This window comes from Lissotriton helveticus, chromosome 8 (assembly GCF_964261635.1).
Source record: "Lissotriton helveticus chromosome 8, aLisHel1.1, whole genome shotgun sequence".
NCBI classification, from domain to species: Eukaryota; Metazoa; Chordata; class Amphibia; order Caudata; family Salamandridae; genus Lissotriton; species Lissotriton helveticus.
Window position 1 is genome coordinate 1,712,025,787 of NC_136069.1, and position 24,057 is coordinate 1,712,049,843.

Here is a 24,057-nt window from a genome sequence, read left to right on the forward strand (position 1 = left end):
TCTATTGGAAATTCCACCCTATGTAGTAACTTTGAAAGCAAATGTCAAACTTCCACGAATTCCACAATACAGAATCTCTAATGAAGGCGAGCGTGCGCTCCTACTGATAGTACAAGACCTGATCAAGAAAGATGTTGTAGAAGAGACTAGAGGAAATGTCTGTAATAGTCCTGTACTGCCTATTTTGAAACGAACTGACCCTACAAAGCCTCCAGTATATAGGTTCGTAATTGATCTTAGAGAGGTTAATAAAATTGTGATCCCACAGTTTCCTGTGGTACCAGACATTACTGCATTATTGACGTTGATTCCTGCTACAGCAGCATGGTTTTCGGTTGTCGACTTGAAAAATGCCTTTTTCAGCATTCCGATAGCCGAGGAAAGCAGAGATATCTTCGGTTTCTCTCTAGGAGGACGAAGTTTTAGATTTAAACGCGCTCCACAAGGTTATTGTGAAAGCCCATCCATTTACAGTCAAGCATTAAAAAGCCAGTTAGATTCCTTCGTACTTCCTAGTGGTTCTGCTTTAGTACAGTATGTCGATGATCTTCTAGTGGCTGCCGATGACAAGGAAACTTGCAAAACAGCTACGATTTCTTTATTGCATCACTTGTCAGATTTGAATCACAAGGTGTCACCTTCAAAAATGCAATACTGCTGCCAAGAAGTGACCTACCTAGGTCATCTCTTGTCAAAGGAGGGAAGGAAGTTGACCCCAGAGAGAATAAAAGCAATTACACAGATGAACGTTCCTAGCACGCAGAGAGAAGTACGTGCTTTTTTGGGTATTACCTCATATTGTAGGCAATGGATCCCAAATTGTTCTCTTCTAGCAAAACCATTGGTAGCCTTGACTGGGAAAGGTGTTCCGAGTCCGGTACCATGGTCTGCTGAATGTCAGCAGAGTTTTTCTGAGTTACGAAATGCACTGTGTTCAGCACCTGTATTGGGTACACCCGACTACAGTAAGCCATTCATGCTCTATGTCCACGAGAGAGAAGGTTGTGCATTGAGTGTTTTGACGCAGAAATTTGGTGATAAACAACGCCCTTGTGCGTATTTTTCATCAACATTAGATCCAGTAGCTAGAGCATTGCCTAGTTGCTTGAGAGCTACAGCCGCAGCTGCAGCTTCCATTCGACAATCTGCTGGTTTAGTAATGAACAACATGCTAGTAGTCATGGTTCCCCATGCTGTGGATACACTCATGAACCGAACCAAGACGCAACACCTTACCAGTGCTAGATTATCAGGTTATGAACTGACACTGTTAGCTAGTCATATTCAGATCAAAAGATGCAATGTATTGAATCCAGCAACATTGTTGCCGACTAGCGAAGAGTCGAGTGATTCCGAACCACACGACTGTTGTTTCAGAACTGAGGAAGAAACAAAAGGACGAATCGATCTAAAAGACACTCCGTTGTCAGAACCAGATGGCACGTTGTATGTTGACGGGTCTTGCTTCAAATTGGAGAATGGTGATGTGACTGCTGCTTATGCAGTAACAACTTTGAGTACGATTGTGGAGACTGCAAGAGTGAGTCAGAATTCTGCCCAGGCTGCAGAATTGATCGCGCTAACAAGAGCGTGCGTTTTAGCTAAGGGAAAGAGAGTGAATGTGTTCACAGATAGTCAGTACGCGTTCGGCGTGGCCCATAGTTTTGGCCGTTTGTGGAAAGAAAGAGGTTTCATTACGTCCCATGGGACTAAGATTCAACATGGTCAGCTAGTTAATGACTTGTTGGAATCTCTAACCTTGCCGACTGAAGTTGCGATTGTGAAATGCAGTGCTCATAAAGCAATCACGGATGATGTTGGTCGTGGGAATGCTTTTGCTGATGAGATCGCAAAACAGACAGCTAGAAATATAATGAGTAGAATGTATGTTGCAACGTCTGCAAGATGGATTTCTGAGTCTGGAATGTGTGAGAACACAGTGGAAAGCGTGAAGGAAATTCAGAAAGAGGCGACTGAGGAGGAAAAACTTGCATGGAGAGAGAGCACGGGTAAATTGGACTCGAGTGGGTGTTGGATTGACTTGTCGGAACAACAGCGTTGGATGTTGCCTGATGCGTATGTGCTTGCAGTAGTAACGATGGCACATGGAACAGCGCACATCAGTTCAAAAGGGATTTGTAAGATGTTGGCTCCGGTCTGGAAGAATGACGGGATTAGTAAGTGTGCAGAGAGAGTGGTGAGAAATTGTATGGTATGCTTGATGCATAATCCTGGCAAGGGAATCCCCACACCTGCAGGTCACTTCGCTCCTCCTTCCTGCCCCTTTGAGGTGATCCAGCTAGACTTCATTCACATGGATCGTTGCAATAATCTGAAATACGTCCTAGTGGTAGTTTGTGCTTTCTCCAGATGGATCGAAGCATACCCACTGAAGGACAATACTGCCTTATCCACTGCCAAAATTCTTCTTAAAGAATACTTCCCCAGATACGGAATGCCACGGATTGTATGGTCAGACAATGGAAGTGAGTTCGTAGGGAAAGTTATGCAGAGTGTGTGTGCCGGCCTAGGGATTAGACAGAAATTTCATAGTGCGAATCATCCCCAGTCCGCGGGTTTAGTCGAGGGTTACAATGGCACCCTTAAACTGAAACTCGCTAAGATACAAGCATCCACGGGTTTGTCCTGGCCAGACGCATTGCCTCTGGCTTTGCTATCAACAAGAGCAACTGTACATTCTAGAGTAGGGCTTAGTCCTTACGAAATAGTTTTTGGCCGTCCTGCAAATGTTTGGGGGTACCTAGACCGAAAGAATTTAAGCAGCTGGAATACCCAATGTTAATTGATTACCTTTTCGACTTGACTGCTAAATTGAGTCTTATTCACCAACAGGTTTTCGATGCATTACCAAAGCCACCGGAGAGTCCAGGCCATCAGCTGAAACCGGGTGATCAGGTGGTCATCAGAAATTTTGCAAGAACAAAAAATCTTCAGCCCAGATTCATTGGCCCATTCCAAGTCCTGCTAGCAACGAGAACTGCTATTCGTGTGGCCGGAAGGAAAAATTGGATCCATACGACACATGCTAAACGTGTGCCTCTGCCACTTCCTTACGACAACTGGGTAAAGAAAGGAATCGGTGCCTCTGAAACGGAACAAGTCCCCAGGTTCATACCTTTCAGCGATGCAGAACTGATCACGGATTCACCAAATTCTGACTCTCCTCCTGAAACTGCTCTTTTGAACCCTGAACATTTGTCATCCACACCCAAAGAACATTCGCCATCTACGAACGTGAACATTGCAACGTTAGCTGAAAATACATTGTTTCCAGATCAGACAGCTCCTGCAAAACTGAGATACAACTTACGTTCTCGCAATATGGACAAATAAAGCAGGAAACTGCCTATTTTCAGATTTGAATTTGCTATACATTGCCTCCAGCCAGGAAGTTTGCTAATACTTTGTATTGTTTCTTTTTGTTTTAAAATTGCCTTGCCGTCTGGGTAGCCGTAGGGTCGTGGCTGTGTGCCTAGTTGAATCTGCGGGGGTCCGACACAAGGTCGATCTTTCTGTTAGTTCTGGGAACTCCCAGGGCTGATAGAGGCATTTTCATCTACGTACACATCATCAGTGGTCGCGAACGGTCGTAGAAGATGGAGCTTCCTGAGCTACAACGAGAAAATGTAATTTATGTTCGCAGAAATAGACTGTACAGAATACTACACAGCAAATGCTTTCTAATGCAATGTGCAGTTACATTTTTAATTGTTTTAATAACGTTGGTGGGTGGAATCGTCTTTGGTGTACATTTGATTTTTATGCCAGTAACTACAGTACCTTCCCTTGATCCTACTACTTCTACGGTTTCTTCTATGCATTCTTTTCACTCATTTCCTGAACACGAACAAGCTCGACGCTCAGAGTTTATTAACAATACATTTGTACAGCTCTTGCATCAACACCAACTGATAGTTAATACTACAGACTGCTGGGTGTGTGGCTTGATACCTCACACTATGGATAAAGGCATTCCCTATCTAGTCTTGCCTTTCAGCTATAATGGATCATTTCAGGCTTTTCAGACCATTTTTTCATATGCCCTTGAGACCTATCCTCCGCGTCCACCACGGTCCACTAAATACAACTCAGCCAACAAAGCTTTAGTCCAGGGAATTATTGATATGATTAAAGACGTCAATAATACTCCATCTTATCCTAGAGATGAATTACTGGTGTATTTGAGTTGGAACTCTACAGAGTATCGCCTTAGTTTGGGAGAAAGCAAGCGTAAAAGCTCCACTTCAGTTTGGGTCGTGCCTCACCGAGGTCAGGTCTGTTTGCAAGGAAATGGGAGAAATCCGAGAGCTCAGCTAGGGAGGAGTGAGTGCGTTGAGACTTACGTATTTCCGTCTAACTCCTCCCCTGCCTTTCTGACTGCTAGGGGTACCTACTTCATCTGTCAGGACAGAGCATATACATGGCTGCCTGCTGACTTTTCAGGTTCATGTTATATTGCTCGATTGTTACCCCCGACATACACTGCTTCTTCAGATTATCACAAAACCAGAGTAGCAAGAGGTGTCTTCAGCAAGGAAGATACCGCTGGTCAAGAAGCTGGAGACTTTTTCAAAGGTTTCCTTCCGTTTTGGGGGCCTATGGCCAATAGTAGAAACCTTCGTCAACTAACACGGGTAGTTGAATCTACAATTACAGAAACTGCTGGTGCCCTTAGTAACTTAACAGCTGAGCTTCAGGCGGATCGTCTCATGACGTTGCAGAACCGTATGGTTCTAGACGTAATACTTGCAGATCGAGGTGGGGTATGCAGAATGATCCAATCGAGCTGCTGTGTCTTTATTCCAAATAATGCTCCAACAGTCTATGAAGCAATCTCTAAGCTACATAAGATTTCCGACTCTATACACGTAGATAAGGGAAACTGGTCCTTCATGGAGTGGTTTTGGACTCTGGTATCGGCGTGGGGATGGAAGGTTCTGATGGTCATTGGTGTCATCCTAGTATTTCTGTTCTCGTGCTGTCTTATTATCCAATGTGGTCCCGCTCTGTGTAGCCTCTGTGCTGCAACCTGTTTCAGAAAACCACCTGCATTAGGAGAAAAGGCACGAGACAGGATGATGATACAACAACATGTCACTAACCTAATGAGCATAGAATTAGACTCTGACTCTGATATAGACTGAGTAATTGCCTATGTAAGGGCAAAAGGAGGGTCTGAGGTTCCGTGACGATTTTACTCGTGTTTGTAACATTGTCGTAAATACATAATTTTGGTATCAGCGAACCGCAAATGATCCATTTAGTATATCCTGGTGTTTTCGCTATGCTACGAGCAAGAGCACTCCAGTTACAAACACATTTCTGTTCTACCCGTGGCATCCATCTTAGAACACGGAAGCCATTTTGTATTCCTTGCCCTCACATAGTCAATGGACACGCAATGACCTCTTTTTCATTAAAGGACACGTAGGCTTTAACCGGCGATTCACCTTGCTAGTGACACGTGCACCTTAGGCCAGCAACGCTGTAGCAGCATGACTCGGCAAGAACTGCCTCCCCAGCCTGAGGCCAGTCCTGCTATACTGGTTCTTGTGTTCGTTGGCCTGATCATGATTAGGCGGCCGAAGCTGGTAACCGTGCCCATTTACGGCCCACAAACATTTCTTATCCTGTCTTTCTATCTTCTGCACCTGGCTCTGCTCCTTTCCTTCTGGGCCTTTATTAGGGGGAGGTAACGAAATTTACGATGAGGCGGTCCGGGTCTTGAATGAAGAATTGACATGGGATTATGATGGACTAGTGGGAACCCCTCATTTGTAATGTTTTGACATCAGATACTGTTGACGATCCCTGTGCAACGCCAAATATTTATTGTTTAAGACACGAATGTTTAGAACTGTGGTAACATGTAAAGAATTTGCCTGAAGCCCAATATTTAGTATATAAGGAGCAACCCTCTTTGTACAAATCGAACAGGCTCCTAGATACTGCCCATGTGTAGTTTCTGTGACTTCTGTGTCCCTGCAGTAATAAACCTTTGGTCTTTGACGCCACCATCGAGAAGCCCGTGTTTCTGTTTGTTTGTGCACCGAGACAGGTGGAACTCCGGGGTCTTCGGGTGTTATCCCTGACACCTCTGGACGGAACCAAAAAGTCCAGAACTCCAGGCCCACCCGCGGCGGGATGCCTGGCTTTCACCCTGGGGATACCCAGTAGGGGTTATCTCACGGGAAAAAGCCAGGACGGGTTCCCAAGGCAAGCGCCTTGATGCCTTCGGGTGATACGTGCGCTATATAAGTCGCAATACATACATACATACAGGTCACTTAAGGATGTTGAATGGAGCCCTGAAAGTAAAGAACATTCATGTTCAAGACACTGGAGGAGTTCAGTGCTTGAGGACTGTATTTGAATTGGCTTCCACCTGCCTTTGCACCGCGGGATGTATGACGTTATAACGCATACTTTTACTCCGCAGACCATTACAACGCGACTTTTACACCGCATACCGTTAAAACGCATAGCGCCTTGGGGCGCTGGATAGTGGTAAGTATAATTTACTATTCTAACTCCAGTCCCCGTGGACCCTAGGGAAGGTGTTGGATAGTAAATTATACTTATTCCCTATCCTAGAGCGCCCCCCAGCGCAATGCGTTGTAATGGTATGCGGAGTAAAAGTCGCGTTGTAATGGTAGTGCGGAGTAAAAAATGCGTTGTAACAGGTGTATACCGTCCGGGTAATGTGGTAAGGGAATCGATGGCTCTCTTGCAGTCTGATGGCATCAAAACATGGCTACTATACTCTATCCCAGAGATTCATCTGGGCATCCAATGTACTAAAAAACAATCATCCCACTGGAAACCATATACTTAAATAACATCCAGATAGGTCTGAGAATTATTAAAGAATCAAGACTTTGCTAATCAAGACTGATTATCTAAATAGTTATCTCCAAATAAATGATTCAGACATAGCAAATCACAGACTGTAGTCAGGACTGCTTGTAGTATATTTTGATACAACATCCCAGATTTAACAATAGATTGCGGCACAGTGCATACGTGTTTGTTCAGAGCAGGTCATAACATTTACTTGAAGCACAGAACTGACACATTGGCGAGTTGTGTTTGCTCAAAAAGACAGCAATAAGAATCTTAGATTTTCACCACTCCGAGTGGGTTTGAAGCTCACTGTTGAGAAAGTTGACATTTTGACATTTCATGGCAACACAAACCGATCACAGCATTAATATTATAGTAACTGATGGTATGATTTCACTGGAGACTTGCTTATCTGCTGGGTACAGTGATGGACATTTCCTGCCATGGAGGGACAGTGAATCGGGTCCTTGCTCAACACCTGAGCCACGTTTGAGGACCCCTCTCTTTATGGGGTGAACAGTGGAGAAGCGTGGCTCAGTGGCTAGAGGCGGCAGACCCGGAAGCTGAGATCGGCCGTGGACCAGGGTTCAATTCCCGCCTCGGCGGGTCTTGGGCTCAAAAATTCCACGGACTCGACAATTCTCGCTCCGGTGCCTACTCGATTCACGGGTTCACACTCTGCGACTCTGGGCAATAGCTTGCTTAATCTCCACAACGGCCCCTCGCGGCGGGATGCCTGGCTTTCACCTTGTGGACACCCTGCCGGGGTTATCTCACAGGGGAATACCAGGACGGGTTCCCTAAGCAAGCGCCTTGATACCTTTGGGTGATACGTGCTCTATATAAGTCGCAATACAATACATTTACAGTGCTGGACCAGGAGGCTCAGATAACTCTAGAACCTTCTGTGGAATAAGGATGCCTTCTAGTGAAAGCTTCACCACAGCTGGGCTTACCACTCCAGCAGTGCCAAGCCGGCGCTACGGCAGCCTGCTGGGGAGCGACACATGAAGGGGCCAGAAAATGTGATGCAATTCACTGGTGGAAGGCAGCGGAGGGCAAAGTTCGCACTAGAGACAGGCAAAGTGAATGGATAGACCAGTTGCAAATGGAAAGGTGTCTGCGCTGCACTCTGGAGGCGGGGAAGTGAGGAGTGTGTCACAAACAGTACTACAATGCGGATGCAGGACACTGTCGTGGAGATGTGTGCTCGACAGACACGGATACTCATAAGGCAGTCACTGGGTTATATTTCAACAGCCCCCATACCTGCATATTGAGGGGGTCCACCAGGTGGGCAGCGATGCTCATTTCATATTCCGTCAGTCTCATATGTTTCACACCGGTTTGTTTCATGAGCTTTTCTGCCTGGAAGAAAAAAACAAGATCATTCTATTTCAAGGGTGGATAAGGACACATTCATGAGAGAGGAGCAAACGTGTTGTATATGGCGCGAGCAATCTTCCCACTTGCCAATTGATTTAACACGATACAAAGAGCAAATACATTTAAAAACAATGACGCGACTGACTGACGAGGCGCACACATTCATGCACTTACAAAGATTCGAGATGGATCAGTGCATCATTGATAAGTAGCACGAAAGCTCTAAGTGCTTTAAAAAATAAAAAAACGCAGAGAGTGGGGAGATGCAAGAAGTGGGAGAGAACATGGAGTGTGGGGGAAAGAGCGCAGTGTGGAGGGCAGACAGCAGCATCACAAGGGCGAGAGAGGAACCAAAGTGTGGCTGGTGAGAGAGAAGCCATGGACAGAGCACGAGGAGGGGTAAAGGCACACAAGGGAGGCAGCAAGACACTGCATGCACCGCCATGGAGTGCTGCAACCAAAAGAAACATGCAGAAGACAGGACGCAAGAGGCTGTGTGTGCCTCATGGCAGGAACAAACGCAAGGCTGACCACACAAATCTAATAGGAAGCAGCAAAGAAGAGTGAGGGCAAAGAAAGCAAAGGCAAGCAGTGGCGGCTCCAGGCCCTTGCAGTGTCAAAGATCTTTGGCAACAAGACAGCTGCTGTCTGGAATGTCCAACCTAAGAATAACCTTTTCAGGTGGGTAACAAAACACACAGAAAGAGCAGATAGAGGAACATTGATTGACCAAGAAGTGCAAAAACGAAGATACTAGGGTGAGCTCAAAGTAGAAACAAAACACAGATCAGGTCAAGGTAGTATTCAAAACACTCACTCACTTTTTTAATAAAACATGTTCAGCTTTGTGTGTGCTGCGGCGGCTGCGCTCTTAGTGTTTCTTTCAATCATAATTTCCTCCGTGATAAATCTACCTCACATGCATCTCATGGGGTCAGTTTATCTTTACATTGCGACAGCGCCATTTAGACTTTCCCGACATGTTTCTATTTTGTCCCCATCCCCCACTGTACACCAGGACCCAAAGAAATGTGTCAGCCTCGAAGAATCATTAGTTTTACTGGTCCTGCAGGTCCAGTACCTTTAATCATCGACTCCTCCTGACTGGACTATGCTTGGCCCATACACTGGTCTCTTGAGGTCTTCCGAGGCAAATATTTTACTTTGCAGGTCACCTTTTTTTCATCATCACATAGGAAAGCACCTTCCAATATTGGAGCACAAAAGACATTTTGGTTCGATTGAATAGAATAAATGCTGTGTCCACGCATAATAGGAATCCAGCCCACATATAGGGTACACATGACCCCTAACTTGCCTCTCAGTTCAATAATAGTATTGCAATCAGGGCAGGGGCAGGAATGTTTCTCACTCACTTTTAATACATATATTACTAAAGCAGGAGGTCATAGTGCACTGACATTTACAGGAAACACATTTTCCATTTAAATGTTCCAAAAAGTTCCCTCTAACATGCCGCTTCACGTATAAAACTATATAATGTATAAACAAGAATGTGTCGCAACTGGTTTTTAGCAAACATATTTGTCATTTGCATGTTACCAAGAAAAGTGTTCTTATTTTTTCCAACATACAGAATTATAAAACAAAGGCTTTCATAACTTTATTTTGAAATGTTTCTACAGTTCACTTTTTAGCAATTTAAATGCTAGAATAAAACTTGACATCACACAGCCTTTCATTTCACACTTCTAGTACAGCACGTTTGTCAAACAATTCACTTTATAAAATCCTGGAGCATTGCAGTCAAAGAAAAAAAAAAGTAATTGTAGATGTAAACTAAGTTTTGAGCTCAGAATAAACGTGACAAGATAAACCAGATTTAAAGGCTCCTTCACTTTGTGGGTGAACCTCTGTTAGCTTGCCAGAAGGGGCTAGTTGGCCCTAAATATAGCTTGCCCTGATAAAATCTGACCCGCCAAAGTGAGTGTGAGAGCAGATTTTTGCGAGGCCTGCTTGTATGCCTTTAATGGCCGTGGGAACTGCCACCCCCCAGTGCCTGCTCCAGCTATGTCCCGGAAGGTGTCCAGCCCTGGGACATAGCAGTTTGCTCTGACTTGACAGCAGCGGCGACAGCTTCCACCAAGTCGGAGCAAACACTAACTATGCTCCCCGCAAACAAGAGCTGTCAAACCATCCCACGTGCTGGAAGCTGAGTTTCTGTCAAGCGGGCAGGGAAACAGACAAAACGATTGCTCTCTCACACTGGGAGCTGCAGGTTTAGCAGGTCCCTACGCGGGAGACCAATGACGGCACCCGCTGGAGGCGGGGAGCCAGCAGGGACCTTAGGGGTATTTACACCTCCTCAGTCCTCAGCGCTGCTAACTGCGTGCCCTGGGTGGGCTCCAAGGCACTCAGCATTTCAAGACCGGTCCCCAGGGCAGAAATCGGCCTGGGGGCCACGTGCACCCCCTTCTACTGTATTGTAGCCAGGTCCTGGGGGATGGGGTCCGCCTTGTTGTATAAAAGGGCAGTGCAGTTCCATTGTGGCCCTGTCACTCACACTACTACTGACACACCAACACAAACACAGACACCCCCTCACACACTTACGCATGCACACACCCACTGGCAGACTCACTCAGACTCTCCTGCACACCCACTCACAGACCTACTCAGACACTCTCATAGCCCCATTCAGACACTCATGCACTCACTTACAGAACCACTCAAACTCTCACACCCACTCACAGACCTACTCAGACACTCTCACAGCCCCATTCAGACACTCATGCACTCACTTACAGAACCACTCAAACTCTCACACCCACTCACAGACCTACTCAGACACTCTCACAGCCCCATTCAGACACTCATGCACTCACTTACAGAACCACTCAAACTCTCACACCCACTCACAGACCTATTCAGACACTCTCACAGCCCCATTCAGACACTCATGCACACACTTACAGAACCACTCAAACTCTCACACCCACTCACAGACCTATTCAGAGTCAAGCACCGACTCACAGAACAACTCAATCACACACACACTCAGACTAATTTGGACACTCATGCACTCACTCAAGACTGAAACACACACGCTCATGGAGGCACTCGCAAACTCACTCAGAGACTCACTTACTCAGACACTCACTCATGCACCCATTCAGACACTTACGCACCCACATGACCACTCTCACGCCCAGTCACAGATGCATACACTCAAAGGTTACAGATAGGAAATCATTTTTTTCTTTAAAACCTTTGAAATTCACCCAAAAATAAATCAATCTTACAGGGATGTTATAGTTAGCCTCAGATTTCACTCGCACAAAACTATAGAGATTCAGCGGTTATAGTTACCGGAGCCAACTAGTGACTGGTCTGACCACCACAGCATCCTTTTTTTATATTAACCGGGAGGTGGTTATGAGGTAGGCTCAACCTTCAAAAACAACGATATGGAAAAGGGACCTCAGATCAATAAACCTTGTCAATCTCGCTGCCCACTGTAAATCTGCCCTCTCCTCTCAAGCCAACTTGGTCGAGGTGCAATCACTCACGGATGCCTACAATTTGACCATAGCCAACATCATGGATGACATTGCTCCACTCCAACTTAAAAATGTCTCAACAAAAATATCCACACCATGGTATAATGACACACGGAACGCCGCAACCTTAGGGCAGCTGAACACTCATGGCGATCCAATCCCTCCTCGGACCAACTAAAACTCATTAGAGATGTCAGGAGCCTCTACAACAAACAGATCAAGATCGCTGAGGCGGACTATTTCAAACTCTAACTAGACCAAGCAGCAAATCGCCCCAAGAAGCTTTTCGAATTGGTCAAACAACAATCAGTTATAGGTCCAAACCTTCCTGACCCGGGTGGCAACCCACCTTCCTGCGAAAAATGTGATGCTTTCTTCACCGAGAAATCAAGACTCATCTCTACTGACCTCGCCTCTAAGAAAGCACTATTGCCTTCCTCTAGTGCAGCTTCACCCCTGGACATCTTTGATAAGCGCAACTCGACCATCATGAACACCAAGAACAATGCGTCCTGGGGCACCTTTACCTCACTGAGCGAAAGAGACATCCACAAGACTCTTCAAAATATCAACCCTTCCAACCCCTTCGGTGACCCGTTGCTTCCGGTCATCTTCAAAGAAATCAAGAATGCACTCATCCCCACTTGGACAAGGATTGTAAATGCTTCCCTATCTCAAGGCATGATCCCTGACTACCTAAAAGCAGCTCAGGTTTCACCTATACAAAAAAAACAACGTTGACAAATCTGATCTCAACAACTTCCGCCCCATCTCTAACATCCCCACCCTAGTGAAACTCCTACAAAAATGTGTACAATACCACCTTTGTGCTCACATAGAGCAGTACCAACTCCTAGACCAGCATCAATATGGTTTTCGGAAGGGGCACAGCACGGAATCGGCCCTCACACACGTTATGGATGACATTTTTAAAATGCTTGACCAAAACTAATCCTGCCTCCTGATCCTCCTTGACCTTTCCTCAGCATTCGACACTTCAGCATCCTATCCGTTCTGCAAAACAGAATGGGTTTTTTGGATCGGGTGCTACAATGGTTCTCATCCTTCCTTCACCACAGATCACAAAGAGTCAAGGCAAACCAGTCTCCCTCCCAGCCCTCTCCAGTACTCATGGGCGTCCCCCTAGGGTCCGCCCTTTCTCCTATACTCTTCAACCTATTCGTGGAACCTCCAGCTAACTCCCTAAACTCCACAAACATTCTCTTCTACATGTATGCTGATGACACACAACTCTATTTGAAAATCTCATCCCCGGAAAACATAATCTCACTTAACAATATCCGAATGTCTACTCTAAACTGGTTAACTGAGACCCATCTCCTGCTCAACACCTCCAAAACGGAATTCCTGCTCATCTCCCCCCGAATCACAACCCTAATTAGACCTCTGGTTGACGCATCTCACTGTTTTCAACTGCACTCCGATCATCATAGACTCAACCAAATCTCTTGGAGTCACAATGGACAAGCACTTGAATATGAAAAATCATATCAGCAACGTATGTAAGGGAGCAAACCACTTGATGAGGACTCTCAGAAATATTAAACCCTTCCTGCCACATAAAGATTTCAAGCAGGTGGTCCAAGCGCTTGTCTTGCCGAGGCTAGATTATGGCAGTGCTACCCTCTGTGGCCTTCCCAAATATGCCCTGGCTCCACTAAGGGCCTCACTGAACACCTCAACTAGACCGGTTACAGGCACCAAATGAAACGAGCACATATCCCCAGTCCTAAAATCTCTCAAATGGCTACATTACGAAGCACGCATTCAGTTAAAGATTGCCGTTCTCACGCACAAAGCCCTTAATTTCAAAACCCCCAGGTACCTGCCGCAAAAACTGCAACTATCTTGTGGGGAGAGAGCATCAAGAAGTGCCACTACTTTCCTCCTGAAACCACTCATCCTCTGCAAAAAGAGATCTGGTCACCGAGCCTTCTCTGGTGCTGCCCCAAAGATATGGAACTCCCTTCCACCGGACGTACGCAGTCTCTCCTCGACGACTGTGTTCAAATTGGAAGCTAATAAATTCCTAATGAGCAAATTCTTACCTTAAGAGAGATCGACACACACTTTCTCGGTGACATTGTTCCTGCTTTCATAAAAACTCCTCTGATACGGCATTGTTTTACTGCTTATTATTACCCCCCCCCCCTTCGTTACCCGCTTATATTTGTGTATTGTATTTCTTTCCTCTTCCCATTTGATGTTTCAATATTGCATTTTGTCCTCCATTCCATAATTGTAAAGCGCTCGAATATCCTTCGGGATCTTGTTCGCGCTATATGAAACTTTATAAATAAAATAGCTATAACTTAAGCCCCCGCAATGCACAGGCTATGACCTCACATATTAAATCACTCATGGCATGGTCATTGACATCACTGATGACATCACTGACATTATCCACAGAACCACACACACCCACTCACATCCCCATACAGTCTCTCATACAGATACTCACATACCCACAGAACCATTCACATACCTATTCACATATCCATACAACTTTTCACACACCCACTAACTCTCCCATACAGCTACTTGTACAACCATTTACTCGCCTATACAACTTAAACAGCCATACAATCACCCATACAGCTACTCACATACCCAAACAATGCAATCACTCAAACAGCCACTCACTTATATCGCTTCACAACAGACCTATTAACACACACATAACTACTCGCACACCCACTCGCAACCACTTACATACCCACTCACAATTCCTCACTTATACAGCCACGCACACACCCACTCAGTTAACCAAACACCCACTGAAACAGCCACGCACTCACCCATATAGATACTTACACATACACTGACACCCGTAAAGCCACTCACACACCCACTCATCCAGCCATCCAGCCACTCACATCCACTTACCCACCCATACAACCACACACACACAGTTAACCAAACACCCACGGATACAGCCCCGCACTCACCCATATAGATACTTACACATACACTGACACCCGTAAAGCCACTCACACACCCACTCATCCAGCCATACAGCCACTCACATCCACTTACCCACCCATACAACCACACACACACAGTTAACCAAACACCCACTGAAACAGCCACGCACTCACCCATATAGATACTTACACATACACTGACACCCGTAAAGCCACTCACACACCCACTCATCCAGCCATACAGCCACTCACATCCACTTACCCACCCATACAACCACACACACACAGTTAACCAAACACCCACTAAAACAGCCACGCACTCACCCATATAGATACTTACACATACACTGACACCCGTAAAGCCACTCACACACCCACTCATCCAGCCATACAGCCACTCACATCCACTTAACCACCCATACAACCACACACACACAGTTAACCAAACACCCACTGAAACAGCCACGCACTCACCCATATAGATACTTACACATACACTGACACCCGTAAAGCCACTCACACACCCACTCATCCAGCCATACAGCCACTCACATCCACTTAACCACCCATACAACCACACACACACAGTTAACCAAACACCCACGGATACAGCCCCGCACTCACCCATATAGATAATTACACATACACTGACACCCGTAAAGCCACTCACACACCCACTCATCCAGCCATACAGCCACTCACATCCACTTACCCACCCATACAACCACACACACACAGTTAACCAAACACCCACTGAAACAGCCACGCACTCACCCATATAGATACTTACACATACACTGACACCCGTAAAGCCACTCACACACCCACTCATCCAGCCATACAGCCACTCACATCCACTTACCCACCCATACAACCACACACACACAGTTAACCAAACACCCACTAAAACAGCCACGCACTCACCCATATAGATACTTACACATACACTGACACCCGTAAAGCCACTCACACACCCACTCATCCAGCCATACAGCCACTCACATCCACTTACCCACCCATACAACCACACACACACAGTTAACCAAACACCCACTAAAACAGCCACGCACTCACCCATATAGATACTTACACATACACTGACACCCGTAAAGCCACTCACACACCCACTCATCCAGCCATACAGCCACTCACATCCACTTACCCACCCATACAACCACACACACACAGTTAACCAAACACCCACTGAAACAGCCACGCACTCACCCATATAGATACTTACACATACACTGACACCCGTAAAGCCACTCACACACCCACTCATCCAGCCATACAGCCACTCACATCCACTTACCCACCCATACAACCACACACACACAGTTAACCAAACACCCACTAAAACAGCCACGCACTCACCCATATAGATACTTACACATACACTGACACCCGTAAAGCCACTCACACACCCACTCATCCAGCCATCCAGCCACTCACATCCACTTACCCACCCATACAACCACACACACACAGTTAACCAAACACCCACTGAAACAGCCACGCACTCACCCATATAGATACTTACACATACACTGACACCCGTAAAGCCACTCACACACCCACTCATCCAGCCATACAGCCACTCACATCCACTTACCCACCCATACAACCACACACACACACAGTTATACAGCCACTCACATCCACTTACCCACCCATACAGCCACACACACACACAGTTATACAGCCACTCACATCCACTTACCCACCCATACAACCACACACACACACACAGTTATACAGCCACTCACACGGTGATAGTCACAAAGCCTCTCAGATGGCATAGTATCAATCAGTAGTACAGAAAATGAACTCATGCAGAAGCTTAGTATCTCTCTTTAAGTCTCACAAACGCTTACGAAATACTAACAATCACTCATGAGTGATGTAATATGCGAGGAAATAAGCAGTGCATTGCAGAGGCATAAGTTGTAGTTAGCTCAGGTAACTAGAACTGCTGAACGTCTATGGTATAGGCTAACCATAATGTCCCTGTAACTTGTTTTTTTCAATATATAAATATATACACACATTTCTTTTTAAATTTATTTCTCCGTACTTGTCAATTTTTCCTCCAAGAGATCAGCTGCACATATATACCTTAAACATACCTATCTTGCATGGGAAAGGCATACAACGTAATAACCATGCATAGAGACATGAGGCAGTTGGGACAACAGGTACAATTCTGTCCAATTCATGTGGGATGTATTAAGACGAACAGAGGCGTTTGAAAAAACAGAACATGGTCTTCCTTACATGATGGGTACAAAAGCCAAATAGGAAAGAAGCATTTTATTATGTTTTTCTTACAAAAAAAGCACGTGCATTTGTACAATTATTGTATTAAAAGGCAATGCTCAGCATATTCAATCACTAAACAATAAATGAAAATAACTGAGTTACCCAACTCATGGTTAAGTATTGTACGTAGTGGAAAGCACATTCCAGGTGTTAGGATTCCCGTCCTCCATAGTCCTCTTTCTCCTGCCATGTCCAGGGAACCCATGTGACAGGATAGGCGGGGATAAAAGGCTGTTCTTCCCTGCCCCCGGTGCTCGTTATCTAGTTTTGTGGTTCCTGGTTCTTAGCTGGGTGTTGTAGTAGTACTTTGGGAAATTTGCAGTTATTCACGGGCTCGTGATATTTTCCCTTCTTGTCTTGACTCTTGGTGTCCCCTTCCCTACTAAGTCCTTTGGACGCTTAAGTACCTTCCTGGGTCTATTTGTGTCGTCAGTTCGTCTTTGTCTTTTCGTGTTTGTTGTGTGTTTGTGGGTGTTTGTGGAGTCATTTTATCCCGGCTGGGATCAAGGAGTGGCTGGGGATCCGGCGCTTCTTACAGGAATTGGTGATCCGGATGGATTACCCGGTGATTCCTGGTGGTGTGTGTTCAAACGCTGCCCCGCTCTTCCGCCCCCTTGTGCATTCCATCCACGTCGTTGTGAGGAGGCGGAGTGCTGATTTGGGCGTTTCCGGGTTCCTGGTCAGCGCACAACGAAGCCAGTGTTGTGCAGTGCTTTTTTCCCTGTGCTGGCCTGTTCTGGTCCCTATCTGCGGTACGCGAGGAGTAATTGATGTGGACTGGCAATAACGGAGGTTTTTTTAGTCGTTTTCATGACTTTTTCCTCCACACCCCCATTTGTCCCAAGTCTCCTGACGCGTGATCCCTACCGCTAAGCCCTTCCCTCCCCTGTTTCGTCTACTGCCTGCCGGACTGTAGCAGTAACTCCTGGATGGAGTTCTCCACCCGGTAACCACCACAGCATTCGTGGGTAAGGAGGAGTGTTTTGGGGTGGTGTGTGGGGGCATGAGATGAGAAAGAGGGCTAATGGTATAAATTATCTATTGTTTTGTGTGACAGACGGTGATTCATCCAGTCCCCTGTGGTAACAGCACGTGGAGAAACGTAGTCCTGGCAGAAGGTCCCTGGAGAGAAGACTTAGGATCCCTTGTCTGTCCATCCCATATTCCCGCCCCCTGTCCCTTGCCAATCTGTTGGCCCATGGTAATATCTATGGTGTGGGTCACGGAGTGGTAGGTTCAGAGGAACGGGATTATCATCGCTCCTGCATTGCACGGGCATAGTTGGGCAGGAACCAACACCAGGTCATCGAATTAATACTTGCTCACAGTACATAAGTTCTAACAGAAAAACCTCCCAAAAGAAAACTACTTTGAACTGATTTTTTCCCAAAGAAATAAAATGGTGTGCTCAGGTGCCTTCATTCGTGCAAGATTAACAATATGTCAGTAGCAGCAAAACATTTGGACAAAGGATATATGTTACTGTCTGTTCAGACCCTGGCCATGCAGCACATGGGCCAGGGGTGTTTGCTGGTCTGCTATAAAGATAACAGAATGTTCTCTTCACAGGTGAATTGACCCACAAATCTTAGCAGTTGTAAAAACAATAGGACAGCTTCTGGCATACCAGTGGAAGGTATGCTGTAGCAGGCGGTGAAGCACACCCTGTGAAAATTAACCTCTAAACAAAACACGCACTTTAATGCATAAAAATATGCCTAAAAAAATCAAGGCAAAAACCAAAACAGCTTCTGGTAAAACTGACTGAAAAACCAACATAAACGCCTTACAGAAGCCATAGAGAGAGTGGCTAGGGGGGGAAGCATGCAAGAAGAGACAGCTTTAAAACATACATTCTCATGAAGTGCTTTACAAACAAGCATTTACAATGCAACGGTTTCACCTTTGGAAAAGTTAGAGCTACTGGCATTGTAAATGACAAAATTTGTATTTATGTGTTGGTTTTGAAAACAGATAAATAAATGGCATTGCCATTAGCCTCTGCAGTCCCTAGCACTCCATAGCACTCCCTAGTCACTCTGCACTCCCTAGCCCTCCCTAGTCACTCTGCACTCCCTAGCACTCTGTACCCCCTAGCACTCCCTAGCACTCTGCACTCCCTAGCACTCTGCACTCCCTAGCACTCTGCACTCTGCACTCCCTAGACAGCGCAGCAGAGAGCAGCGAACGCCACGAGCCACAGGCAACGAGCAGCCTCGAGGAGAGGAGAAGCGAGAAGTTCCGGCGAGAGGCTCCGGGTGCCCTGGCGGGACCGCGGCGGTCTGAGAGCCGCAGAGCCGCAGAGCCAAAGAGTCTTGGAGCTTTGGAGCTCTAGAACCCGGAACTGGGGCCGGAGAAGCGGTGAGTCGCGTTAAAAATCGGCTCAGAGCACCGCGGGGGGGGGAGCAGTATCCCGGTGGCTCTGAAAAAAGCTGTGTGCGGCTGCCACGAGTGATCCGCATTAACGAGTGGATGCTGCGAGTGCCGTGAGAGCCTCGGTTCCCGCAGTGTGGCGCTGCGGGAGTCTAAAGCAGCTGAATCTCTGCCTCAGAGCTGCGAGGCCCTCTTGACGAGAGAAGACCAGAGAAGACATAACACGGCATTATAGAGACTTCCTCACAAGCACAAGCTCGTGTGTGATATCTACAGCCGACTTCACTGTCTTCTACCCCCGAGAGGCTGCTTTCACCACTATTCACGAGCACAGTGAGAGCTGGCGGAGTGCGCATGCTTTGAGAACAGACACTACCCACTACCCACTACCACTGCACCGGAGCTTGAGATACCGTGTCTGGATAGCTGGGTTCACCGCCAGCCGACCGCTGCCGCCGTCTGGTAGTGATCCTTGGCGGTAACAACCTTCAGCAACCTCCAGCAGAGGACCTCCGGTGAGTGCGCGGCAGGGGAAATACGGGAGACGGGAGAGAGCAGCAGCCCCGCGGACCCGGCTTCTGCCCTCACGCTCCCACGCAAGGTGCTTGGTGCTTGGCAACTCATCTCGAGCCTCCCAATCCACGGCCTCCGACCCTGCCCCTACCGGCTCTTTTGAGGAGAGGAGAGGACTGGGCGCGGCGCCAAAGTGGTCCCGGAGCAGGGGAGTCTTGGAGCAGAGGAGCAGGTGACGGCGACAAAACCTGGGCCACACCTGAGCCGTACCTGACAGCAGAGGCTTCTGTGCCCGAGCTTGCCCGAGCCTGACGTCCTGGTGTCGAGGTTACGGTGATCTGCAGCCAGCAGTCGGACAGCCCAGTAGACCCACCGCTTCCACGTTCCTCCTCCTCCCCCCACCTCTCGGACGGCGCAGGCGGAGCTAGCAGCCAGAGGTGAGCGTGCGCCCCCCCCCAGCACCCCCAACATCACAGCCCTCCTGCTGTCAGGCACGGCTGTGCGACTGCGTGCACATAAGGTGGTACAGGAAGGACAACAAAGGGGGCTAAGGAAATTCAACCCGAAAAACCTCCCCACCTTAAGCTCTCACCTCAATCTTCCACCCTATTTCAAGTCCCCCAATCTACCTACCTACACTCACCCTTACGCTTCAGCATCAGCAAAAAGAGAGCCAGAGAAGTTAGAGGGGTTCGAGGACCAGAGGTGCAAAAGGCTTGGAGCTCGAGTCCAAAGCTGGCCGGAACTTTGTAGAGGAGGCAGCAGCAGCTGCCAAGAGCCAGCAGCCCGCAAAGAGGCATAAGAAGACACAATGAGACGCACGGAGACCCCAGGATAGAAAGGGCAGAAGGGCCCAACAAGGGATAAAGGGAAACGCCAGAAACACAAGAAATGAGGTCTGGAAAGCAAAGGGACAACACCGAAACCACAAACCCCCCGAAAAGGCAAAGGAAAACAAAGAAGAAGCTCAAGAAGGACCTAATGGACGTGAGCGATGAAAGCGATGGAAGTGGAAGGGACCGGGGAAAGAACGAAGTAGAGGAAGGATCCCCCTTGGTCTCACCTTTGCTCACTAGCCCTGGAGGCTCCAAAGCTTACGAACACCCATGTAGTACCACCAGCAACAAACTTTGCTTTCAACCAAAAATCTACACAAAATTCGCATTCATCAAAGACCCTAGCGCAGCCCTCTATCTTAATAAAGCCAACACAATTGACCTACCATCACCACTTAACCCAACCAAAGTACACGGAATAACCTCAGTAAAGCATGAGTCAGAACGAGTGGGGATGGTGGAAAGGAGCCAAGCTAATCCCCAAAAGAGGGACCTCATTTCTGAGCACAAGGCCCAACCTGCAATCAGCGACGAAGCGAGCATAGGACCCCCGGGGGAGCAATCAGCACAGGTTGACGGACAAAGACAAGAGGGGGCCGACTCAAACACAGGAATAACAGAGAAGGGCATCGCGCAAGACCACTCAAATGAAATAACAACGACGCTCCTAAGGACGAACCCAACCGCAAACCACGTACCAAAGTCAAATACGGGGAGGTATCATACAACCTTCACAAGCCCAACAAGACAAAACGAACTATACAATGGCAAAGAAGAGGACAGCCGTGAATACCGCGCACCCCAGAAGAGAACCCAAGATCCACCAGGAATCACTGAGGGTTACGGCGGACCAGATATGGCAACAAAATGGGGGCTCCAGGATGTGCCCCCCCAGGTCGACTCGAGCAAACTTTCTCCGAACATACATCAAACAACCCAAAAGGAAACAACTCCCTGCAAACATGTAAGGAAAACGACATTGGTTAGTCAAGCAACGCTTGCTTCCAGGGGCACGAATGAATTTTCCGCTTGGGCGGATCCTGATGAGGCTGGGAAATCAATTAACACAACAAAACAGGAAACAAGGGAACACAGTAAGTGCTCACCTCAAACTAATGACCAAGCACACAAGAAATGTGATAAAACTGATTCACAAAAGGACGGAGCAGATCAAAGTCTCGCCCCACCACTAACCGGCACAAACGTTCAGAGCCAACCAGCCGCTTATGACATACCATCCAGCACAGTACCTACAATACCGATGCCAAACGACCTTGAAACCTCGTACCTTACTCCGGAAGAGTGGGAAGAACTGGTCGCATCCTATCCAGCAGAATCAGAACGAGAACTGCAAGGAGAGGGTATCCACGTTAATCCAGGAAAAGAAAGACCGAAACCCAAGGTAGACATTTGGGCGTCCCTCCTGCAGACAATGCAACTATCAGTAAATGCCATTCAATACCAATCTGACAAGATGGACTTGCAGCTCTCTGTCCTCAACTCCCTGGCAATATGTGTTTCTAACATTGATGGCAAGCTAGCCGAGCTAAATGGCATGATAAAAAGAGCACAGGCTGAGACTCAATTAATAGCATCAAACTGCTCCTGTATTACCATAGTGGACAAACTGGTAACGCTTCCAACAGCACTGGACAACCTCCTATATGATATAAGGACGGCAGTCAAAAACAACCACCCATGCAATCACACGGAGAGAAGGCAAGAAACTACATCATCCGTGCAAGAAGAAATACAGACCACAAAGCAGCAGAACTCAAAGACACCCATAGACCCATTCCCGCTCAGGGAACAACCAAACAATAAGAATATACTGGCCACCAACAAACAACAACTTGAAGAAAGGAAACTGACAGGGGTTATAGCATGGTGCAAGGACCGGAGCAGCGATCAACCAGCAGCAAACTCACCACAAGCCAGGCTGACTGCGAAGAGCGACGTATCAGTGCGCGAGCACACCACCACGGAAAAGAAAGGACCTGAGACAAAACTTGGAATAGACTCGGCACCGCAGAGAGGCTCCATCAACAGCACCTCGACCGAAAGCAGGAAAAACTCTTTGAGCCCGCCACAAGCAGCCAAGAAGACTGGCAAAGACAAGACCGAAAAGAGGCACAACTCACAAACAGCCACAGACTCACCTGATAGAGAAAATCGAGAAAGAACCGAACAGAGCATTCAAAATTCAAAACCCCACCAAAAATCCCAAGAAGAAAAGGGAGGAAAAACAACATCAAGCAACTCCAGAGAGGACTGCTATAATGAGGGAAAATACTTCTAAACAAGAATTGCAGGAAATCAACAAATCGAACGTCCAACGCAATGATGCAGGACCCAAGGAACCTTCCAACCAAAGCGAACCCTTAATCAACACCACAGAAAATACTCAGCCGCATGACAGAGGACAAGACGGCATTACCACACTAATGTTTCACCCTGAGTACCAATCAAGAGGCCCAATGGATATCCTTAATAGGGGAAATATATTACGGCTGCTGAAAACCATAGACAGCCTCAAAACTATATCATCAGCTGACTTGGAATCAATAGAATTTATGGAAACCTTGAGGCATCCTGGAGTAGAATCAACAAAAACAGTATGGGTCACAGGCGAACTCCTTAAGAGAATACTAAAAGAAAAAGAAAAGCTTGACTCTTGGGGAATAAAATTAGAACTTTCTTCTCAAACAAGATATCCAGACCCCTTACTATATGACAGTCAACAAAAGAAAACAAAAGAGCCATCTATCAAAAAAACTGTCCTAAGAGGAGCACGAAGCAAAACGCCAGATCACCTAGTGTATTTAGACCAGTCCGACACCAGAATACTGGCCAATGACAGCCAGCCCTCACCTAACTGGAGCTGGCTCGCAAGGACCATAAACGCAAAAGAGTCAAACCAAGGACAAAACAAAACAAAATTATCGAACTCCATCAGTACCCTTAGCTTATGCTCATGGAATATCAACGGCCTAAGCGACAAGCTCTCAGACCCTGACTTAAATTCCTATCTGAAAAAATGTACTATCATCTCTCTGCAAGAAACTTGGTCCGACTCTCCACCAGCGCTATCAGGATATAATCTGATCTTTCAACCATCCACTCAGAGCTCACTGTTCGGCCACAAGAAAGGTGGTCTCGCCATATACAGCGCGCTTTCAGTGATAACGAAGGCCGTCCCACTAGACTACAACATAGCCGCCCCAAATGCACTGCAAGCGATACGACTGTCATTCCGCGCACAAGACACAAATGAGGACATCATCTTAGTGAACCTCTATT